Source organism: Alligator sinensis, unplaced genomic scaffold, assembly GCF_000455745.1.
Source record: "Alligator sinensis unplaced genomic scaffold, ASM45574v1 scaffold207_1, whole genome shotgun sequence".
NCBI lineage: Eukaryota > Metazoa > Chordata > Crocodylia > Alligatoridae > Alligator > Alligator sinensis.
Genome location: NW_005842112.1, coordinates 1,807,158 through 1,830,322, shown reverse-complemented (window position 1 = coordinate 1,830,322; position 23,165 = coordinate 1,807,158). Strand labels below are relative to the sequence as shown.

Here is a 23,165-nt window from a genome sequence, read left to right as displayed (position 1 = left end):
AAAGAATCTAGGAGATGTAGAGGGCAAGCAAGTCACTCCAACTGTCCAAATGTGATACTACTATAGAAAGGATTAATATATTCCTTGTGTCAATAAGAATCATTTTTATCTATTATAAAGCACTGGGAAGTCCTAGACTGAGCACAGTATTCTAGCATGATGAAAAGAAAGTTTCTAAATGGGAGGACACAAAAGAGCCAGCAAAATTATCTAAGGATTGAATAAAATACTTTATAATGAGAAATGCAGGGTATGGACATGTGATCAGTTTACCACTAGACAGAGGCTTTACCACACGCCAGCTGCCCTGTGGCATGTGCTTGTGTATAGAAACTTACCCAGAAAGAAAGTTGTTAAAATGTTTCCTGCAGTTTAAATAAAATATATGATTTTAAAAAGCCCCTTTATTTTGTATGGAAGTTATGGATATGAGTGAAATTTGATTGTATGAAGGAAACACAGTGAAACTTTTAAAAAGTATAAATACCTGAAGGAAAATTATAGGTTTTATTCACTTCTCCTTTGTACAAGCAATGGGTGCCAATTTCTTCTCCGTTCTTGCTTATCATATCTCCTCACCAGTGCAAACCGTTGCTACCAATAGCAACATAATAATATAGTCAAAGGTGTTCTTTGTACTAAGAAAATGGAAAGCGTCTTCATTGCTGAATCAGATACAGAGAAAAAAAGATGGGAGTGAACATTATTCAGGGAAAATGGTCAAGCCAATTCCTGGTTTGATGAGTTCTTTAAATCACCTCTTTCACTTGCAAATTTTCAGTAACCGGTGCTTCCAGAGTTGACCATTTAGCATGTGTTCATATTAACATGCCACTTGGCACAGTAATGGCATTTACATAATAGTCTCTTAAGCATCATCTGTTTCCATCTGCCTTGGATAGTTATTTCTGCTTTACTTGAGTATCAATGAGTTCAGAGTCAGCCCATAAAATAAAACTTTATACATCTTTGTAGGGCCTGAAACAGATATACACTTCTGCAAGTATTTGTAAGGTGGAATTACTATGCAAAATACCTTTCTGCAAATAGCTGTCAGCTCACAGCTGAAATTACAGGCTGCAGCTAAAGATTTCTTCCATTTTCTCTATTTTCTGATTTCCAGGTATTTAATAAATATGCAGTACCACAGTTTAATATTGCCATTTACCAAGAAGAGAAAGTTGGATTTAAATATCTCAAATAGACTGAGCTTTATGAATATGAGTCAGGCTTTATGAATACAAGTCCTGGAACACAGGAGCAAATGTACATGCAGCTAGACACATACAGCAGCAGCAGGTTTGATGCCTATCAGCATGGATTGGTTTTCTTTTTCCTAATGTAGCTTGAGTCCTTGCAAAGCATCACTGTGCCTGAAAGCAGCCAGAAAAGCTCATATTTCATCAAGTCTCTTGAAATTAAGCTAATACACTAAAAGGAGTCCTTTTCTCCACAGGATATGAAGGCTACTGGCATCGTGATTGAAAGGCAGTTGATGTTTTTAAAGCACTTACGGATATTGAGTTCCTCTGAGTGAACTGTTTTGCACATTGTCTTAATCTTTCAGTTTGTGAAGATGGATGAAAGAGTGAGGATTCAGCAGCTGCACAGATTACTGGTCATGTTCGCTCCACTCCGGCTTTTGAGCAGTTGTCATAAGCTGGCACTTAACTTTCGTTGCAAAAAAAAGGAGAGTCCCAGCAGCGCCACAAAAGCCTGCTGTTGCGCGGCTCTTGCCACTTTGGAGAAGTTCAGTGGAGCAGTCAATTCTCACGGCAACATGTACTTACAGGTTTCCAACCATTTGTCCTTTAAAAGATACGCATCCTCTGAATTGATCATGACATTTCTTAGGTATTGACATTTTACACCTTTTCCTCGTTATGCTGCGAGCACCTCAACTATTTTGGGTTTGAGTAAGTGAGGCACAAATCAGTGTTAAATGGCATGCATTACTCCCAAAATCTGCTGACCGTCACCTGCAGCTTTTTCACAGCTTAGAGACTATTTTACTAGCCCTGCATTGGCTGCTATAATGTCTTCCCTTAAGCAGGTCTTGAATAATTTTTCTAAAACATTATTCCATTTCTTATAAAGAACTATGCCACCAGACAAGCATCTAAACACAAGAGCTGTGTTACAATAACAGGCTTTGAGTATTCCCGTTAACTGAACCCTTTCATGCACCCAAGAGCAAAGCGGATCTCATTTACAAAGGTAAATCTGAAGCACAACCATCGAGGACCCATGAAAGTACTCACAAGTAATGTATAAGAATCTGGCCTGAAATAATGAAATATTAAAGAGAAAAAGCTACAGTATTTTGTATCACTAATGAGTCATGGCCTCTGTAGCTCTTTAGAAACCATGGAAATCATCATTTCAACTGTTCAGTCCTGAATTTAGACTAGACCTACCCCACTGCAGCATCAACTGCCAACACTAGTGATGGTCTCCTTTCTGCTGGATGCCATAAAATTCCTTTAAGTGGTTTTCATTTGGGACTTTTCAGCTGGTATGGTACAAACGGGATTCCCCCAGTTTCCCCCATGCACAAAATCCAATATAAACAATTACAGCCAGTCCATAACCCAACTTCCATTTTTCTTAGGCTGAGTTTTAGGTCCCAATCTCATATGAGGTTGCTGAGGCTAAATTTCCAATTCCTGAATATTGAATTTGAGTAAAGAGCACAGGCACAAGCCCACAAGAGAGTCTCTGAATAGCTTTCTCTCTTCCTATATGTCATCATAACACCTGCCAACTAGGCAGGCAAGCTTCTTTGGGTAGATGTGATATCTTTTATTAGACCAACCAAGTAGTTGAAACTTTTTTCCCCAACTTCTCACCTGAATACTAGCCAGATTAGGATATTTTATTACAGACCTTGCCATGACAGCCCCATCACAGCAGCAGGAGGTGGGAAGTTGGGCAGAGAGGGGAGGGGGGCGAAGTCAGTTATCTATCCAAACTACCTGTGCTGATCAGGCTGTTTTTGATGTCTTCATTTTACAACTCATCTGACAGAAGGTAATAAATACAAAATACTGCATTACCAAATTTCAATTTAAATCTCAAGCATCTAATGACTTTTCACAAGGTGCTCTAACTAATAGTCTATAATTTATAACATCATTAAAATTTCCTGATTGTAATTAATTACCCATCAATAAAGTCCTTAGACTTCACTGAACTGCTAATAACGTGGACAGCATTTCATTATGGAGCTCACATGCCGTACTTTTTATTTTTAAAACACACAAACAAAAATTAGCCTCCAAATTTATGTTCCAATCTCAGTGATTTCAAGTCAGCACCTTCCTTATACAAGACATGAAGACTCGGGGCTCTTATTAAGTAGCCGGTTTGTCTTAAATCATTGTCATAAACACCTAGATGACAAATGGAAAACTAAGGCTCAAAGATAACTCTTCGCACAGAATTTAAATTATGCTTTAACTGCCTTGAAAGAATGTGATATTTTCTTGAGAACATTTCACAAAAAATAAAATGTTTCATTTTCCTCAACATTTTTACTTGACAAGTTTTCACTGAAAAACAATAACACAAAACCATAGTTTTCATTTGCCCCCCAAAATAGATTTTATTCCTTGTTTGGGAAGTTATTTCCACTTCACTGAAGGTGCAGTTCCTGCAATTTTTTTGCAAGCTTTCTTAAAAAGTGAATAATAGTACAGTACACGCTTCGGTTTGAGTTTGCATTAGTCACGTTGAGATGCATAGATAGAAATTTCCTGTTTAATGAGTGGGTGAGGGGAGAGGCTGGATGGTCTTAAAATAGGGAATTTCATGCTGCTGAGAATTCATTTTCTGCAGTCTGCCTTTAAACCTCCTATTCCAAAATGCTGTGCATCACAGAACACGCAGTGATATTAAATATTTCATATCTCTTTTTATTTCAGTGCATCTCATACACTGGATATAAGCCATCCCAGTCACTCTTACTGTTTCTAAGGTGGGACATTTTTCTCATACCTTAGGAGTCAGTGAATGGGTGAAGTCCACTACTTTCCATCAAAATTATCTTTGTTCAAAAGACACAGAGTGGAGAGATGGTTATTTTTTTCCTTCCCTTAGTTGGTTAGTTCTCCCCATTCTGAAAAAATAGAAGAGAAAAAACATTTTGCAAGTCAATTCCAGATTTTCTAGTACATCATATAAAGCAAACCACAAGTCAGCATGTTCTCTTGCTGTATACTGTGCAGAGTCTAGTCCATCTCCAACCGGGTTACAAGAAATTGTATACTATGCAATGTCTATGTGTTTTCATCTATAACCAAATCACATTTTGTACCACAAAAAATTGTTTTTTCAAAATGTCCCTATTGCTAAGCACCCTTCCTAGCCAAAAATCAAACATGGCCAAGAAATACATGCAAGTATCTCCAAAAGTTACTGGTGAATGGTAGCCTTCGTCTTAATTCTTTTTATGCAACACCCCCATTAAAGCTACCATTTCTGATTGCAGAAATGTCTTCACTATTTTATGAAAATCAAACATAGACCTCCAGCAAAGTGGATGCTGTTACAGTGTCTGAACAATACTGTGAAAATATCACAGCTTTTGTAGCAAAGGCAAATCAGAAACCATAGGAACATTTAATTCAGTAGTAACGTACTAGAAAGCTACTTGGCAAGGAATCCAGGGCAGCAAAGGAGTTAAATTTGTACCACTATAACACAAGTGAAAAAAAACAAACAGTAAACAGGTGTTTACTTAAAAGGGTAAAAAATCTGAATGACGGCTGATTGCTGGTCATTCATTCACTTCGCTGTCTCAGGTGTTAAAGCTTGAACCGTTTTTAACTTCTGTTTCTGTAACAGGGCAGACAGTTTGTCTTTGTCTAACCTCACTGCTAAGCCGATATTGCTGCACCCACTGCTGACACCCATCGTCAGCAGTAGGTCATTTCCCCAGATAAGTCCTTGTTTTATCCAAGCCGATTTGCTCATACTTAGGAGCGACATGGCACAGTGAATGCAGGGCTGACACCATCTCTCTAGGCGTTTCTAGCAGCATTAGGTTAGAAACTTAACAGTTCTTGATTAGGCTCCTTATTCAAGATGGCAGCGGTCAAGAAGGGATCCATGTACAAATCGTGGTTGTTACACTTTAGACATTATAAAATGGCACACGTCTTTTCCTGGCTTGCAAAGACAATTAAAGAAAAGGGAAGCAATAAATGTAGCATGGATTTTCCCCTCCTTTCCCATCTGCAATATATTCAACTAGAACTTTTTCTCTGAGAAAATTCAAAGGACAAAGGCTTTGAAAAATGAGCCCTGAGCTCAGCCCGTGGTAGCAGTGTCACTGCCTCCTGTGATATAATCTTGTTTCTATGTAGACGGCTGATTCCACTGGGAAGGTTTATTTCATTGCCACTTACTATTAAAAAAGCACAAATGCAAATGGAGTAAAATATGTTACCCCAACTTCCCAGAGACAAAGCAGCTCTTAGAAAGCAATCTCAAGGTCGAGAGTGAAGCTTCTTTAAGATATATGAGGTCAAAAATACGTACATTGCAGGTCCCAAAAACATAGAGCAATAACAAGATGGAAATGCTAATTAGTGTTCAGGCGGACGGCCAAGATTTTTATTGACTTCAATAGTTGGAGCTATTTATTGCTCCAGTAATTCCAGGGTAATCTCAATATTTAGACAGCTCAGGAAGTCAACTGACAGCTATTTAACCCTCAATTTTTCTCTTAAAGCAGCAGATTTTATCTGTGTGTAGGAATGCTAGGATGATGCAGCTGGCTCTCCATGCTGCCATCTATCATGCATACTTCCCCTTCTGTCTGGGACACTGACCCTAGCCACCAGTGACGGTCAGGTGTTGAAGAAGTCTGACTCACTACCCACCACATCCCTTAGGGTTGTGCAACTCATCACCAACTACAGCTCTCATCTGGCACTTCCTGCCATCTGCCACTCCAGATCTCACAGAGCTCTGCTTTTTCCAGCTCACTTTGCCAGCCAGCCAGGCCATTTACTTCAGAAAGGTGATTTGGAGAGAAGGAAAGAAATCCCTTAGTTGTTAACGTGCTCTGAGTAAGGACACCGATAGAAAGCTATCGTGATAAGAGTGGTACAGATGTAGAATCAATGCGTTCTACAATGAAGGCAATGAAAATGGATCAGGGCCTGGGGCACTTGACTTTTGAGGAGAGACTAAGAGAACTGGGCTTATTTCATCCAGAGAAGAGAAGACCAAAGTGGGATTTAATAGCAGCCTTCAACTCCCTGAAGGGGTGTTCAAAAGAGGATAGAGCTGGACTGTTCTTAGTGGTGGCAGATGGTAGAACAAGGAGCAATGGGCTCAAGTTGCAGCAAGGGAAGTTTAGGTTAGGTATTAGGAAAAACCTCTCTCACTAGGATGGCAGTAAAACACTGGAATGGGTTACCCAGAGAGGTTGTGGACTCTCCATCCTTCAAGGTTTTTAAGGCTTAGCTTGACAAAGCCCTGGCTGGAATCATCTAATTGGGGATGGTCCTGCGCTGAACAGTAGGTTGGACTAGATGACCAGCCGAGGTCCCTTCCAACCCTAATTTTCTATGATTGACGGAAATAGATCAAATATGAGTTATGCCAATCTTTCCACAAGAAGGCATCCACAGCCAATTTCCCATTGCACCAGGAGTTTCAAAGAGTAACTCATGAGTTTGGAATTGGGAGCTTAGCCAGTTCTTAAGACACTGGCTTGCTTTTTGTCTGAAAATCAGAAATCCTTTTCACATGTGATGTTTTAAATGAATAGTTTTCATTGGATTATAAAACACCAAGACCAAACTGGCTTTGAGTCTCATATCCCCTCAGCTGGAGATGGAACTTTTGATTGAAAGTCTCAACATGAAGGATTTGTGTGTGTTTGGAGAAGAATTAACATCCACAAAGATATACTGCTCTGGTTCTGAAAACAGCATTACATCCACAGACTATAAATTAAAATTTGCTTTTGTCATTAATCCCCCTGTTTGAGAGCCTGTGCAGTTTCAGATTCAACTGAGAATGCAAAGTAACCTGGGAAGGAAGTGAATGGGTACATTTACAAGGATGAACTAGCCTAACAGCCCAAAACCTTTTTATTGCTCTTAGGAAAACCCCTATCCCAGGGGTTTCATAGCATTCTATCACCAAAACCTCATAAAGCTGTACAAGTACTTCCTTCCTCTCTCTGTTAGAAGGGTTAATTAAGTACCATGTTATTGCAACTTTTACCAGTACAGTCATGGAAGGTCAAGATAGGTATTCTGCCTAACGCACCACTAAAACTATAAATCACACTTGGCCAAGCGATACACAACCCCTTCCTTATTATCTACTAGGGCTGTGCAAAGCTTCAGTTGCTGATTTGATTTGGGGGAGATTCGGCCTGATTTGGTGGCCAAATCTCCGAATCTGAATTGAATCAGCAGACCCATTAATCTCTCCGAAATGAATTGGAAGCCTCCAAATTGATTCAGAGAGATGCAATGATTCAGCCATAGACACAGCTGTATTTGTTTTTTCTATCTACCTAGAAATACCAGGCATGGCTTGTGAAAGCTGAAATGGTGAGGCAGATGGAGCGTCCCACAGGAGCATGGGGCGGTCCCCCATGCACTTGGCAGTGGATCCAGAAGTGGACCAAAAGTACTTCTGGTCCACTTCCGGGTCTCCCCCCACCCCCTGGCTCAGTGACTGGTGCCTCCTGGGTCTGGGGTGCACCCGAGGTCCCCCTGTGGCTAATTGCTCAGCAGGCAGGTCCCCACGTACTTGGTGGCAGACCCAGGAGTGGACCAGAAGTACTTCCAGTCTACTTCTGGGTCCGCTGCCGAGCACACAGAGGTCCCCCCCGCGCTCCCGTGGGGCGCTCCATCTGCCCCACTATCTCAGCATTCACAAGCCATGCTGGTACCTTGAGGTATGTAGAAAAAACATATAAAGCTGTATCTATGGCCAAATCACTGGTTCTCCAAATCATAATCGAATCTTCAGATTCGGCTGAATCAATTTGGGACAGTGATCCGAATCAGCGAATTGAATCCCCAAATCGGGCTGAATTCAAATCCGAATCAAATACCAACCACTTCACACACCCCTATTATCCATGTATCCTATAACTTTTCATCTCTTCCCGTAGTCCCTGGTATCTGTAAGCAGGTTTCGCATTTTGTCATCTCTCAAGTCTTGCTCAGTTTCCTGCTTTACAGCCCCCTGTCTTCACAGGCTTAAAATAAGCTGTCTCCCAAAGCTGCTCAAAGCTGTTGTACCAAAACTTTTCTAAACTAAAAATGGGTTTAGAATGGAAAGAAAACAAAACAAAAAACAAAATTCTGATTTTACAGCAAAGTAATGCATTACCATAAGTCAAAAAACCTAGTCTTCCCAAATATTTCAATAAAAAGTCAAACTCAACACCCTACACATTTTATTTTTCTCCTTCCTTTTCCTCTCTCTCTTCCTCAGTTTTCTTAACATGGGTGACTTGGGATTTTTTGCCACAAGATATTTATGTGGTAAAGTTGATACAGCTATGCTATTTTAAAAGAAAATACACTATATGTTTCAGGAGCAACACTGACCCATTTTCAGTGTGTTGCTAACTAAATGTATAGTATGCAATATAATTCATAAAAGAACCAATTTGGGGTCCAAAGAAACACCATAGTGGCTTTTAAAAAAATAACTTTACCCTGGAAAGTTTTGAGATGGCTTAAACAGCCACATTTGAATCCTCATTTCAAAATCTCCAAATCAGACTGTTTGGATCCAGGTTTCAGTTTGATCAGGTAAAAAAGTGGTTAGTTATAAATGTAGGTGTGGATTTCAAATCTTGTGCAACTTCTAAGGTTTTGTAACTCCTAAGGTCTTCAGATCCAAGTTCCTAGCATAGTATCATTGTTACTTAAAACCTTCACCAAGTTACCCAACTAAAAGAAGCACCTGATAACTGACATTTACACAACACTTTTGATCGATCCAGATATTCTGAAGTTCTAACGTGTGCTACAAGAAGCCTGAATCACCATTACAATAACTGATTATAAATACAAATCTACAATTTTTTCATATGCAGATGCTCACAAACACAAAGACAGAAACACGAGCAGCAATTACATATGCACTAACAGCCATATCGCTGATCAAATAGTGAGCTGAACTAAAACAAGAAGATACACTTGGAAAAACCCTGCATGCTACATTCTCCTTTAAAGTTTGAAAATTTCTCTCCGGTCCTTTTAAAATACCTGGCTTTGTCTACAGTCACTTCATCCATCACTGAAATCTAGACCCGTGGTGAGATGGAAAGTTTTAAATCATGTATAGCACTGGCCAAGATGTACAGAAAGTGAAAAATATGCCTCCCTAGTTTGAATAAGGTTTTAGGTCAACAATAAATGAAATTCCCAATTAGAAATGAACCAGGGCTCCAGAGTGACGCACTTTACATAAAATGAAGTACTATAGGATTATTAATAAAGGGAGGAAAAAAGAAGGGACAGATAGATGAGGAAAAATGGCCTTGAGAACAACAAACAGATACTCAAGAGAACAGTGAAGAAATGCTTATTATATCCAATTCACCTAAACACAAAAAAGTCCCTGAAAGCTAAAAACATCAAATTATGTCCCTTTACTTCATTACTGCTCGTTATGATAATATGCTTTGGCTTTAATAGGTAAAAGGCTGCATTGCTTGGTAAATGTTTATTTGTGTCACTTTCCAATTAGAAATGAAGTGTAGGATTAAACCATCATAATCATCATCAATGACTTCTCCATATAAATGCCTTGATTACACTGCCTGAAGTTGACTTCATAGAGTGGTTGCTGAAGTGTGCAAAGGCTTCCTCAGAAACACAGGGCTTGAAGATACTGCAAGGTTTTCTTTTTCCTACATTATGAAGGATAGAGATGCCATCGTGAACAACACTAAAATGCAATGAGGATGTGCTGATGTATTGTCTTTCCCTTTGGGAATGACATACCATACAGAAATAAGTTGTCAGATTTACACTTAGGGCACTGACAAAAGTGATTTTTTGTTGCATGATCAACCCCCCTGAAAGTGCTCTACAGCCATGCCCTGGCAGAAGTACATGGCTACATAACGCTTTAAAAGTGCCCCATCACATTATAAATAAACCCTCATATAATGAGGGTTCAGATGAAGGTGCTCCAAAGTGGAGTACCTTCATCTTAACTTCTGTCAGTTCTGGGCATGAGCAGGAACAGCCTGCCCTGGTGCTATCTGAAGGATGGGAGGGGGAGAAGGCAGGGGAAGGGAGATGCAGATGGGGTTTGCCCAGCCTGCGTTGGAGTGGGGGGCAAGTGGATTGGAGCCCCTTCACTCCTGGGGAAGGAGGCTTTCTGTGAAGCACCATGAGCTGCAGCAGGGAGCCTGTCAGTGCCCTCAGTGAGTTCAAACCCTCCCTGGGTTGGTAAAACATACACTTGCAAAACATTAGGTGCTAGTAAATACACCTAAACTTTAATTAACATAATCAGAGTTCCACACAAACCACTCATTGTGGTAATTCGTCCAGTATAAGCAGCTAGCACTATTTCCCTAAAATTGTCTGTGAAGAAGAAATAAAATAAAATCATAGGTAAATAATATGAGCAGACATCAATATATGAGACCCAAAAGGAGCATTAAGGGTCCTAGTTAAGCATTTAGGATATCCAACCCAATTTTGAGCAGGTTAAGGACTCCAGTTGCTTAAAGAAAGAGTCTCTCTCAGTTTTATACATTTTATTCAACTTTATTAAATAAATAAACGCTGGAAAATATATCACCCAACCTAAGATACTACTAATGATATTAAAATGCACTAAAAATAAAAGCAATACAACTCTCAAATCAAGAAATCTGTATTGATTATGGATTAGAATTAAGTCATTCTATGAGTCAAATCAACTTAATATTAAAAAAACGGTCAATCTTCACAAATCCTAGGAAGGGATCTAATGAAGTGACAGTCTCTTTTCTTATCATTTTTTTTTAAACCAAAATCTATCTAATCTGTAAATTAGAGCTACTGAAATAATTTGATATAGATTTCAAACTGCAGTTGAACATCTAAGCCACTATTTCAATGATTTAGATATCAATTGCTATGTGATGGTTTATACTAATGCCTTTTCACCAAAGGAGATGATACAATAAATTACGCTATATTAATAATATTAAAGTCCTAAAAAATTAAAACTTTTATATGCAAATTGTAATAAATAAGAGCAGTCAAACTTTTGCTTTGACAACCCTTGTATACCACAGTTTAGTAGGGCTGTGCAAAGCTTTGGGTGCCGATTCGATTCGGCGACCTAATCTCCAAATCCATATTGAATTGGGAGACCAATAAAAAGGTCCGAATCAATTCAAAGCCTCTGAATCAATTTGGAAAAGATTCGGAGAAAGATTCGGAGATTCAGGCCATCCCTCCTTGCCGCCGCAGGGAGCTGGACCCAGGCTCCATGCTGGTAAGTAGGGGGAGGGGACCAGGGAGGAGTCCCTCTAGGCCTCATCCCCTGCCTGCTCCCCCAGCCCTCCTGAACACCCCCCAACCCCTGCCCGCTCTCCCAGCCCTGTCAACGGCTGTCCCGCCTGGCCCCAGTCTCCTGGTGCATAAAAATGACCCGCACTCACTGGCCGCTGCAGTGGCCATTGGGGCTTCTGGAGGCTCATGGCACAGCCCCCCCACACAGCATGGGGCAGTGGGAGCACTGGGGATTGTCCTCCTGCCTGGCAGGAGCTGGTGAGTGAGAGGCTTTTTTTTATTTTAATTTTAATTTAATTTAAATTCAATTTTAATTAAAAATTAAAATTAAATTTAAATTGCTTTTACATTAAATAAATAAATAAATAAAAATAAATAAAATTATTTTTTAAAGAGCCAGGATGCTGGGGCCAGGCGGGGCAGCCATTGATGGGGCTAGGAGAGCGGGCAGGGGATGAGGCCTATTTGATTCAGAGATTCGGCAGCGGCCAACTCTCTGAATCAGATTCAGCCAAATCGATTCGGGACAGTGATTCGAATCACCAAATTGAATCACTGTCCCCCAAATTGGCCAAATCCGAAGCCGAAGTGAATACTAGCTGCTTCACACAGGCCTACAGTTTAGATACGGTGTCTAAACCTGGTAAACGTTCTTCCTCATACTTTCCTCACATGGACTTTATGGTGCGGTGATGTATAGATGCATGCACTGAAATTCCAAAAAAAACATGTGAAAAGCTTGTGATGTCTTTTAGCCAAGTAAAATGAGAGAGAAAAATAAGATGTTAAAGATAATGAGGATTTATAAATCATTTTGTTTCTCTCAGTCTTCCGAACTATCATGGGATAAAAACTAGAACTGGAGTCCAGCTGCTAGCAGCTGTTTTGGGTTTTTTTTTTTAAAGCTACAAGGAGGTTAGCCAAAGTCTACCACAGCCTGTTGGCTGATGTCCTGACAACTACTCCCCAATGTGATTAGTTCTGCATATTCAGGAATCAGGTGGGTGGTGGACCCAAGAGGTGAGGCTTCCCAACTAATTAGGTGTAATACTGACCTTGCAATTATGCAACTTGTTCCAATCTGGTTTGCTAAATTCATCCTTAGCAACTATATGAAATCTCCTGCTTAAGTTAGCCACTTGAAAATAACAGTGTTTGGGTACCAGAGATACCTTGAAGAAGCTGATAAGTTTTGCTGGAAAGAACAGTTTCCTGTCCAATTCTACTTGGAAAGTCCCTAATTCTCCTATTCTCCATCCATATAAACCTAAGGCCTTTCATAATTTTTCCTCTAAAAGGAAAATGTACACCACCTGTGACTGGCCAATAACCTGGCACATAGATCATTCATCTGGGGTTTTCTATACTCGGGATGAAATCCTTACTCTGAAGTACGTTTACACATTCTTCTGTTTTCACTGCATATTCCATGCTGGATCCAACAGCCCTTTTCCAATTAACATTTAATGCAAATTGGACCGTTCCCCAAAGTTCCAGTTTTGTTGGATCGGCATTTTCCTGCAACAGTTTGCCAGAAAATTCCTGACCAGCTCTACTGACATGGTCTCATCGGGATAAAGCAGTTCTTGAGATGACATTATATCAACAATTTATAGACAGTTTGTTCCATAAATCCTATAAAGATTATCAACTGAAAGGAGTCTAACAACAACCAGCTACTCAGCATTCATCCATCAGCAAAATTAAAAATAAGTTTGGACATCTGATGACACATCATCATTCTTCTCACAAACCAGACAATTTAGAGTCATCTTCCTGCTTTATAACCAAGCTATAAGTCAAACAGCTCTTCTCTGAAAAGTTCTTGAGAGAGAGAGAAATCATTTAAAAATATTTCAGGCTCTCTAAATTAAAGTTTATCTGTATATCCATGTTCACTATTTTCACGTATTTCATAGTCAATAAATAAAATATCAAAAGAATCTATCTTGGCAAGAAAGGCTGGATTCCTTTGCAATTGATTAGTTGTGTCTAAAGTATTAATTCATTGCTTGGGGGGTTTTTTTCAAACTTAGAATGAAAATAGCACACAATTGCTAGTCTAGATATTGATGCTGAGCTGCTTACAGCCTGAGTCTTGCTGGTATAAAATTAGACTCACATTTACTAAGATACCTGATGCATCCAGCAGGATACTTCACTTCCACAGAGGTTGGTGTTAGGGTTTACAAGAGATAGCATACTTGCACCCCAAACCATGTAAGAAGTTTCGAGGAAATGCATGCAATAAAACACTAACAGCCTTAGCCACCCAGCAACTTGTGAACAGCATATTATTCGGGTATATGGGAAAGTACCGGTGGTACAAAGCCATTCTCAAATGCCACAATTCCAAAAGAAATTATAGACATTTAGGGTTGGAAGGGACCTCAGGAGGTCATCTAGTCCAACCGCTTACTCAAAGCAGAACCAGTCCCAACTAGATCATCCCAGTCAAGGCTTGTTCTAGCTCAGTCTTAAAAACCTCCAAGGATAGAGAATCCACCACCTCTCTGGGTAACCTGTTCCAGTATTTAACTACCCTCCTAGTGAGAAAATTCTTCCTAATATCTAACCTAACCTTCCCTTCCTGTCACTTAAGCCCATTGCTCCTTGTTCTGTCATCTGCCACCACCAAGAACAGTCCAGCTCCATCCTCTTTTGAACCCCCCTTCAGGGAGTTGAAGGCTGCTATTAAATCCCCCCTCAGTCTCCTCTTCCCTAGACTAAATAAGTCTGGTTCCCCCAGGCTCTCCTCAGAAGCCATATGCCCCAGCCCCCTGAACCATTTTCGCTGCCCTCCACTGGACTCTCTCCAATTTGTCCACATCCTTCCTGTAGCAGGGGCCCCAAAACTGAACACAGGACTCTAGATGGGACCCCAGTGCTGAATAGAGGGGAATAATCACTTCCTTTAGCCTACTGGCAACACTCCTACCAGTGCAGCCCAGGATGTTGTTAGCCTTCTTGGCAGCAAGGGAGCACTGCTGGCTCACATTCAGCTTATTGCCCACTTCAATCCCCACAATGACCATAGAATGATCCACTACTCAATGGTTTGCCAATTAAGCCACAGCAATTAAACAAAGGCTGGGATTTGCTTTTTCAGCAGACCTCATAGTGTGTCAGGGGGGTGGAGAGATGGGGAGGGGGGAAGAGCAGGGAAAAAAGGAAACAATCAACTAATAAAAAACACACCACACCAAGGAGCTCCTAGCTGGATTGGGAAAATGGCAGCCTAACTTGATGCTGTTCCCATAACCCATGAGACAAGCAATAAGACACTTCTCCTTGAAGGACTTGGTCAGATTAAGGAACCCTTGAGTTTGATAGTTACCAGGGATCTACAGCTAAACAGAGAGCAATAAATGGAAGATCCTGCAAGGTTTCAGCTCAGAAACTGTTACCTGAGCATCTCTTGCAAATTAAGGGAAACTATTCTTCTACTCTATTTAACACTATTCAGCACCGCATCCAGTTTTTGGCTCCATACTTCAAGAAATATGTGGACAGATTGGAAACAATCCATCAGAGAAAGATAAAAATGACCAGAGGCCTGGGATGCATGATTTATGAGGAAAGGCTGAAAGAGCTAAGTTTATTGAGTCTGGAGAAGACTGAGGAGGGATTTGATAATAGTCTTCAAAGTATATGAAGGTTGCTTAGAGAGAATAGAGATGAGCTTTGCTCTGTGGCTGTAGGACATGCTGCAATGGCCTCAAGCTGCAGCAGGGGAAATTTGGGTTGGAGATGAGGAGGAACTTTTCCGACTATGAGGGTGGCCAAGCATTGGAACAGGCGACCTAGAGACGTTGTGGACTCTCCATCCCTGGAAATATTCAAGAAGATGTCAGATAGACTGGGCTGGGACAATGTAATCACGGAGGATCCTGCATGGAGCAAGGGGCTGGGCAAGACCTCATGAGGTCTCTTCCAGCACTAGTTTCCTCAAGATCCTAAGGTCTGCATCCACATTCAGATCCAGCCACCCACTGGAAAATAAAGGGGCAACTTAAGTCTAGCACACAGCTCCATACCTTCCTGGGTCAGCACATGGTTGGTTACAAAGTCTAATGGCTGTTTACTTGCTCGCACAACGTAAGTAAATGTTCAAACCAGTAACAGCAGATTTTCTGCCCAACCAAGCACTCGCACTTCCCTTTGATACCAGAACGGGAGGCAGCATGATCAGGCACTAGTTGGGAGTCTGGATACTTGGATTCTGTTTCCAATTCTGTTCTCATTCTACTGCATACTTTCGGTTAGGTTACATCACATCACTTCTCAGTACCTTTCTTTCTCTCCTCCTGCCCTTTGCTTTCTCTATTCAGATCACAAGCTGTTTACGCATGGGAATGTTTCCAATTGTGTGCATTTTATAATGCCTAGCACATAAGGCAAGACACCACTCCTGTAATACAAAATTAATAACCAGAGAGCCAGGCCCACAGAGTCTTACTTTTCTTAGTAAGTCTTCTTACCAAGTGAAATCCTGGAAAAGTAGTAAAAAATAAAAATAAAGGCTAGTTTCAAAACATGCACACTAGGGGAAATGCATCACAGTTAATTTCAGCAAGACAAGATCCTCCACATTATGAATGGCGAGAGAAATACAGCAAGACGTTTAAATATCAGGACCTAATCCAATGCTCCAGTAAACCAGGATATATCAGGAATCAGTGCACCAAAGCCAGCAGAGTTATTAGGGTAAAAGAATAAAGGTCCTCAGAGAGATCAGTTCAATTCACTTAATCCAAGTGATGCTTGCAAGCAACTGACTGCATGTAATACTTGAAGCAAGATGACTACAGTGGAAGCAAAAGAAAACTGCAAAGAAAACAGGAATTCTACCAATAACATAAAAAGAAGACAACTTTAAATATGAGAAGGACCAAGGGACTGGCTGTGACCTATAACCATATGCATTTAATGGCAGTAATGAAATAGGTCTTAAGGGGCTCACTGCTGTAAGTAGAGCCCTCTCTGGTAAACTCCTAAGTACCAAGATTGACTGCATAATGGCCCCTTTCTCTGGCAGCAGGTTCAGGCAATAACTCTGAGTGAGGAAAATAACAAAGGGGAATAAAAGGACACCTGCCATGTAAAAACAGGGCAGAATAATAAATCCCACCATCTGAATCTAATGTGGAAGGAGGAAAAGACGATAAGTCTGTCAAGATGTTGAGAGTATGAATTAAATTAGATACGTGAGGTTCTAAAAAAAAAAAAAACACCTACCACAGTAGAAGTAAGTATTAAAGCTGGCCATGTTAGTGCAATATAAATTGAGATTCCTTCACCCACTATAATTTTGACTTAATATTTAATGGATTTAGAGGGCTAAACATTTTTTCAGCCTGGATGTTTAATGGTGGGATTCCAAGTCCCTCTTCTGGCATTTAACACCACAAAGATCCTGTGGCTTAGACCATGGCTAGTTGGAAGGAAACCCCAGAGATATGGAGCTATAGGCTAATCAGAAGGGCCTGAAAAGGCCAGGAGGTGTGGGCACAAATGGGTACAGGAGGAGGCCAGGAGGTGTGGGTATCAATGCAGCCTTCAGAAGGCAAGAGCAACTGTTTTGGGACTTCTCTAACAGCAGACCAGATTTAGCTAATAAATGGACATGACATTATTGTTCTTTTTAGGGAGGCAGAAAGTTTAGATGCAACACCTGGAGTGTCTGTCTGTTTTAGACCCGACGCATTGTGCCTTTCCCCAGCGTCTCCTGGTGTATGCTTCCCAGCAGCCACGAAAAAGGCAGGGAGTTATCGCCTCGCCCCTCATGAGCATCCAATGTCACTGAAAGTGCAGTAAGACGCTTTGTTTATCCCTGAACCTGCCAAGGGTCTGTTTCCCTTCTAAGTTTGATCCTGCACTACTAAAGTCATTTGCTATAAGCCTAAACAGAAGCTGGATCAAACTCAGAAGAGCCATGAGCAGGCTGTTTTGGAGTACAAAGCCTGAGACTGACTTGTGCACTTTGATTGCCTGTGCACTCCCCACCACCCCTCATCATCTGGGTGACAAATCCAATGGATCGCACCCCCACCGAGCTTGACTGCGAATGTCTTTCGCTATTCAGTAACTTGAGATTTGGATCGTGCACTTTTCCTGTACTGCTACTGCCTAAAATAGCACAGACCATGTCAAAGCACATTTCCTTCTCTGCTGTCTCAGGGATTTCATTTGAATGAACAACCCTGCCCTCAATTTAAAAAAAAATCTGCCTGTGTGCATAGCCCACTTATTTATGCCCACTGCCCCTTGGTGTCTTATACAGCTGCAGGGTGTTTGCACTAACTTTATGGAGAAGCAATAACGTTCTCCGAGTCTCCAAAGTTCTGCCTCTCCTTATGTTATTCTTGGGACATGTTAGTCTGCTACAGTACAGCAGATTTGGCTAGACAGCCGGATGGACAGGAAACTGCATGGAGTGCTTTATCAGCCACCTACCAGTCTCTGGATGGCAGTTGCTATAACAAGCAGTATATTTGGTGACAGTGCAAAAGTAACAGGCACAGTTCCAGTGAACATGCGCAGTACAGGCAGGAAGAGACAACGGGCATTTTGCATCCAGGGTGTTTGCCTAATTCAGGCATGTCAGACATATGGCCCAAGGGCCGGATCTGGTCCATGAAGCCATGTGATCCAGCCTGACTGGCCCAACTCATTGGTCCCGGGCCCGCATGCTGAATGTAATGTGCGGGCTTGACCTGGTGCTGTGCACCCTACACACAGCACAGGGGGCCAGTCTGAGGTTCATGCTTTGTGCAGCACACCCCCAATCAGCCTGCACACTGGCTTTTCTTGTCAACACCACGGACTTGGCTACTGACCTTCAGTTCCCATGACCTCATGCTTACTGGTTCCCATGAGCAAGTCCCATCTAGCTCAGGACCAGCCTTCCCCTTATACCCTTTACAATAAGTCCGTCCTTCATCTTTCTCCATATACAGTCCCCTGCTCTTCAGACTCTCCTCTCTCAGAGGTCTCCGGTGGGTTTCCCATGGGGCACATCCCCTCTTTTAAAGTTCCTTACAATCCCAGGGTGGTTGCAGCCCCACTCCAATCTCATTTGGGCTGCAATAGGGGCAGGGCTTCTGTGACACCTGTGTCATCTTTGCTGACTGCCCAGAGTGCTACACCCGTCGCCAAACCCCCTTTGTGGGCAACCCTTGCCACAGTGCTTTGGGCTTCCTGAAACCTTCCCCCAGGGGTGTGGTTTTGTGGAGAGAGTCTTCTTTTTCCAGGTCCCGATCTTCCCCCCACTCAGTCTCCATCTCACCTCTTAGAAGGACTCTATGTCTCCTTTTGCTGCTATGGAGCTGTGGCTGGCCACACCTTAGCCTCTTGGCCTCTAACTGCAGGATTTGGCTCTTTAAGGCCATTACCTCCACCTCTCCCTGCTCGACAAGCCTCATACTGGGTGATAAGTCTTATTAGCTCCTTTCTCAGGCCTTGAGTTACCTGTTGGCACCTAGCCTCCAGGTCCCCAGACTTTAGGTCGAGCCATTCTAGTAAAAGTGATCTTCAGTGCTTCTACTTCCTGTGTCTTTCTGGCATGCTGGACAGGCAGCCCCAAACAGAAGCATCTCCAGATAAATTCCAAACAAGTTTCGGAGGCCCCTGGTACATGTTACTTTAACGGCATAATGGGATCTGACTCCCAATCCCAGCAATCACTCCTCCCCCCATACCACACGCAAATGGCAAGAGCTTTGATTCTGGGATCAGACATTTGATCCCAATTGCTCCATTACTATTTTCCAGCACAGGAGAAACTTTACCTGGAATTGAAAGTCCTCAGTGAGGGAAGGTCAACCCCTAATTATCAAAATAGATATAACCATTGTACTTTCAAAGCTCCTATTTTTGCTCACATTCAGTAGGGACCCCTGACTGACTACAGAAGTACTGGCTTGCGGAAAGCAAATCCGGGCAGCTGCATTACGACACGTTGAAAAATTTAATTGGTGGAGCTCCAGTTGCCAGCTTCACATGTTAAGAGGTCATCTGCTAACATGAGTGATGAAGTTCTCAGGAGTTACAAGGAGGCTTTAATGGTGCGATCCACTGGAGAGAGGTAACTGGCATGAAAGGTGCTAACTGAAGTTTGCATTGTGTTTTTAAATAGTGAGAAGGAAACTGAATCCCTTTAGCGACCCCCAAAGCCTAGGAAAATTGTATTTATATAAGAAGGTTAAGAGTAGCAAACACATACGAAACTGGACTATTTTTGCTCTTGCATATATTAACAAAGTTTAATGCTATAATTCACAACTATCTATAGCAGCGAAGAAAGTAACACTAACTCCCACAATACTTTATGGGAAAAGTTTAAGATGACATGATGGTGAAATGCATGAGTTCCACTTACTTTTGCTGAGACTAGGTACATCATGATTATGAAGTTTGTTAGCATAGACCCAGGCACTGCCTGCTAAATAGGCATGCAGAGCGCTGAGTCATCCAAGAAATTTTGCCTGCGGTTGCCCTAATACAAAAGATTAGTGATGCATATTGATACTCCCACCCTCAAATTATATTACAGTGACAACATGAAGAATGTTCACTTTTAAGCAACCCACAAAGCAGGACCTCTCTAAAGTAACGAGACCAGATGGAAACTTTTTTCATTCAGTTTACCTAAACAGAAAACTTATTAGAATAAAGCCAAACTGATCAAAATAGACTAATGTTCTGTTTTCTATGTTTTACAGGTACAGCTCACACCTAATAGAATAAAAGAAAGTCCTCCAAACTAACTATATAAACTAGGGTCTACACTGAAGTTAGAAAAAACTTTTGCTACAATAACTTCCCAGACTGATTTACATAGCCAATAAACTTGAGTTTACCAGTGTGTTTGAAGTGGTTGGCACCATGAATGATTTCTTCGGAAGATGCATATAACAGCTTCATACATTTCATATTATATATGTCAACAAAAAAGAATTAGGGACAAAATTATTTTTATATAGGGTTTTTGCTCAACGGAGACAAGTACATTCAAGGGAATCAAAATTTCAATAAACAATTCTGAGCACAAAAAAAGATTATGAGAAACATAATGTTTAAATTCAACAATGCAACAAAGTTATCCATGTCTAATGTCCCCATTGCTAGATATTCATCAATATACATCTGTGTAAAAGTAAAATGTGTGCATATACCAAGACAGAGAGAAATAGACACTTCATATTACAGTCCTACTTTGATACCTATTCTTCAGGATTTCTAATATCAAGTGATTTCTGGTTGTCACACAGAAAAAGATTCATTTGTAAAGAACAGCAAGTGATAGTTCAAATGTAAAACAGCATAATATTTTAAAGTAAAATGTTTCCTTTTAGACTATATGAAAACACTTGGTAACCAGTTTGTCTTTAATGGGCATGCAGAAAATGTTTTTCAGAGAAAATCTGCAACGTGATATTCAACTGAACATTATGTGATTTTCTATCATTACTGAAGAACTACACCCCTGCATGATAATTGCATGAAATGTCTCTCCTTCGACCTCTTAAACTAAGCATTAGTCACCATAGCTTTCCATTTTGAGATGCTCATTACACTCTGCTCATGAACTACTTGGATTTTGAACTACTCTATTGGGTATCCATCTTTCTTGTTAATTTGATCTCCACGCTTATGGTACCCAGTATTGTAAAAGGTGAAGATCTTTATTCTCCACTGCCTTGCACCTGCTGCAAACGTTCACCTCTACATAAAGGGAATAGAAATATACGGGTCTGATCCCACTACATTTTATACCTCCTGTATACATGTGTTAATAACTGCAAAGGGGCAAGATAGCAGGCAGTCAGCCTAACAGTTGGTTTCAGTGGGACAGACGGTCCGTTCTAACTCCATCCTTGAGGTTAACTTAAATCTTTTGATTCATCAGTGGAGTTTTGGATAAGAAGAAGAGTCCACCAGACATGGGCAGAAGATAGGAACATATACAGTATTAATCAAGACACAAACATTAGGAAAGGGGTGCCACTGAATTCACTGCAATTGTTCTTGGTGATTAAAGTGGTGTAGTACACAAAGGAGGCATGAAGTGCTTTACTGCATGCAGTTGTTCCCACATCTTACTTTAAGCCACGTACATGTAGACCAGGAGGGGCAAGTGCAGCCATTTGCCACTCCTGGGAGCCTCATAGGGAAATCAGTGCAAGTAACTCAGTGTGGAGAAGGAAGGGCAGGTTGGAATAAGAGGGCTTGGCGGGTCTGGGGGGTGATGTTAAGAGAGGGGTTAGAGGATTAAAAATAGCCCAATCAGGGTCATAGAAGTGGGGCAGTGGGAATAGCACAGCTTCAGGACTATGCTGCTAACATGTGCAGGTGTTCACAAGATCAGGTTAACCCAACCTTGATTCAAGTTAGTGCACCTCCTCAAGTGAACTAACTTAGATCAGATGCACCATTCTGGGGTGCTTTAAGCCTACCAGACACCTGCACAATTAGTCATTTAGATTGACCTAACCCTGGTTAGGTTGACCTAAATGTAACGCCTGCACATGCCCAAAAGAATAACAAATGAGGGTTGGAGAGGAACCAAAGGAATCTAAGCATGTGGAGATGCAGCTAGGGAACTGGAAAATCAGTTTTGTTCAGAGCTTGAATCAAGGTTTGCTGAGAATGAGTGGGTATTGATGATTATTATGGAGGCTAAAGCAGCAGATGTGACAGCAGTTGTCCTCTATGCACTGTTTTCATCTAATGTTTTGCCAGTTTTTAACAGTGTTTGTATAATTGAGATAAGTCCCAATACAAATGAAGATCTAAGAGGGTGATAATTTCCTGATATAGTCCAACACAGAACTCACTAAGCATTTCTGGAATACTTTTCTTGATATGGCAAGCATCATCACCCAAAATACTAGTGGGATTAGGAGCAAAGGGTAGGTTGAAAAAAAATCAGCAGAGAGCGCTACGGTGATGAGACTGAAGGTACCCCCCAGAAAATCCCAGCTCTTGCTTTTCACTTGGTTTTTGACTACAGAAAAACGATAGAACATTTTTTTTTTTCTATTGCAAAGAACTCAGAAAGACTGCAAGTCAGGATGCTTTTAACACTATGGATTCCTATATGAAATCTCTGGGTTTCTTGTACGACTCATGTTTGCCAATCTAACAGTGGTAATTGTATGGCACCCCACAGCACCCTTGAAAGGACCTCAAAGCATCTCAGGATGTGGTCGCTCTGGGTGTGAATCACTGAAATAGATCCATATCAGTCATTTAAAATGCTGCAGATCCTCAAGCAAAGATTATATTAACTCTCAATTTCATTTTTGCAAGCAAGTGGTAGGGCCAGAAACCATCTCAGCAGCACAGGATGCTCCATTCCAGAACTCATATTTTTGTATACTCTTGCATTACATATATGCTAATGACCATCCCCAATCCCCTCTGCCAGGGACACTTTCAGAAGGTTTGAACCCAGAACCATCAACAGAGGTACACATACCTGAGCTAGTCCCAAACTGCTGCTCTCTAAGAAACAATTAGCAAGCAGCAGCAATACAGTATTATCCTTCAGCCAATCGACTGGCATTTGATGCAGTGCTTGCTATACAAATGACCAATAAAATGTATATGATAGTCATCCCTCTTTTTTTTTTGCTGCATTACTGCCAGCAAAGC

The 23,165-nt window shown here is 41.2% G+C and overlaps 1 long non-coding RNA gene across 1 annotated transcript in view; it reads right to left on the bottom strand.

Annotated features, from left to right (window-relative positions):
* Positions 1-555: 555 nt before the first annotated feature.
* The window catches only part of LOC112550443, a 44,058-nt gene continuing 21,448 nt past the window's right edge, over positions 556-23,165 (bottom strand). The window contains exons 2-3 of the long non-coding RNA XR_003094296.1: positions 3,997-4,117; positions 556-665 (exon numbers count right to left, since the gene is read on the bottom strand). This is a non-coding gene — a long non-coding RNA (uncharacterized LOC112550443). The remainder of the gene's footprint in view (positions 666-3,996; positions 4,118-23,165) is intronic.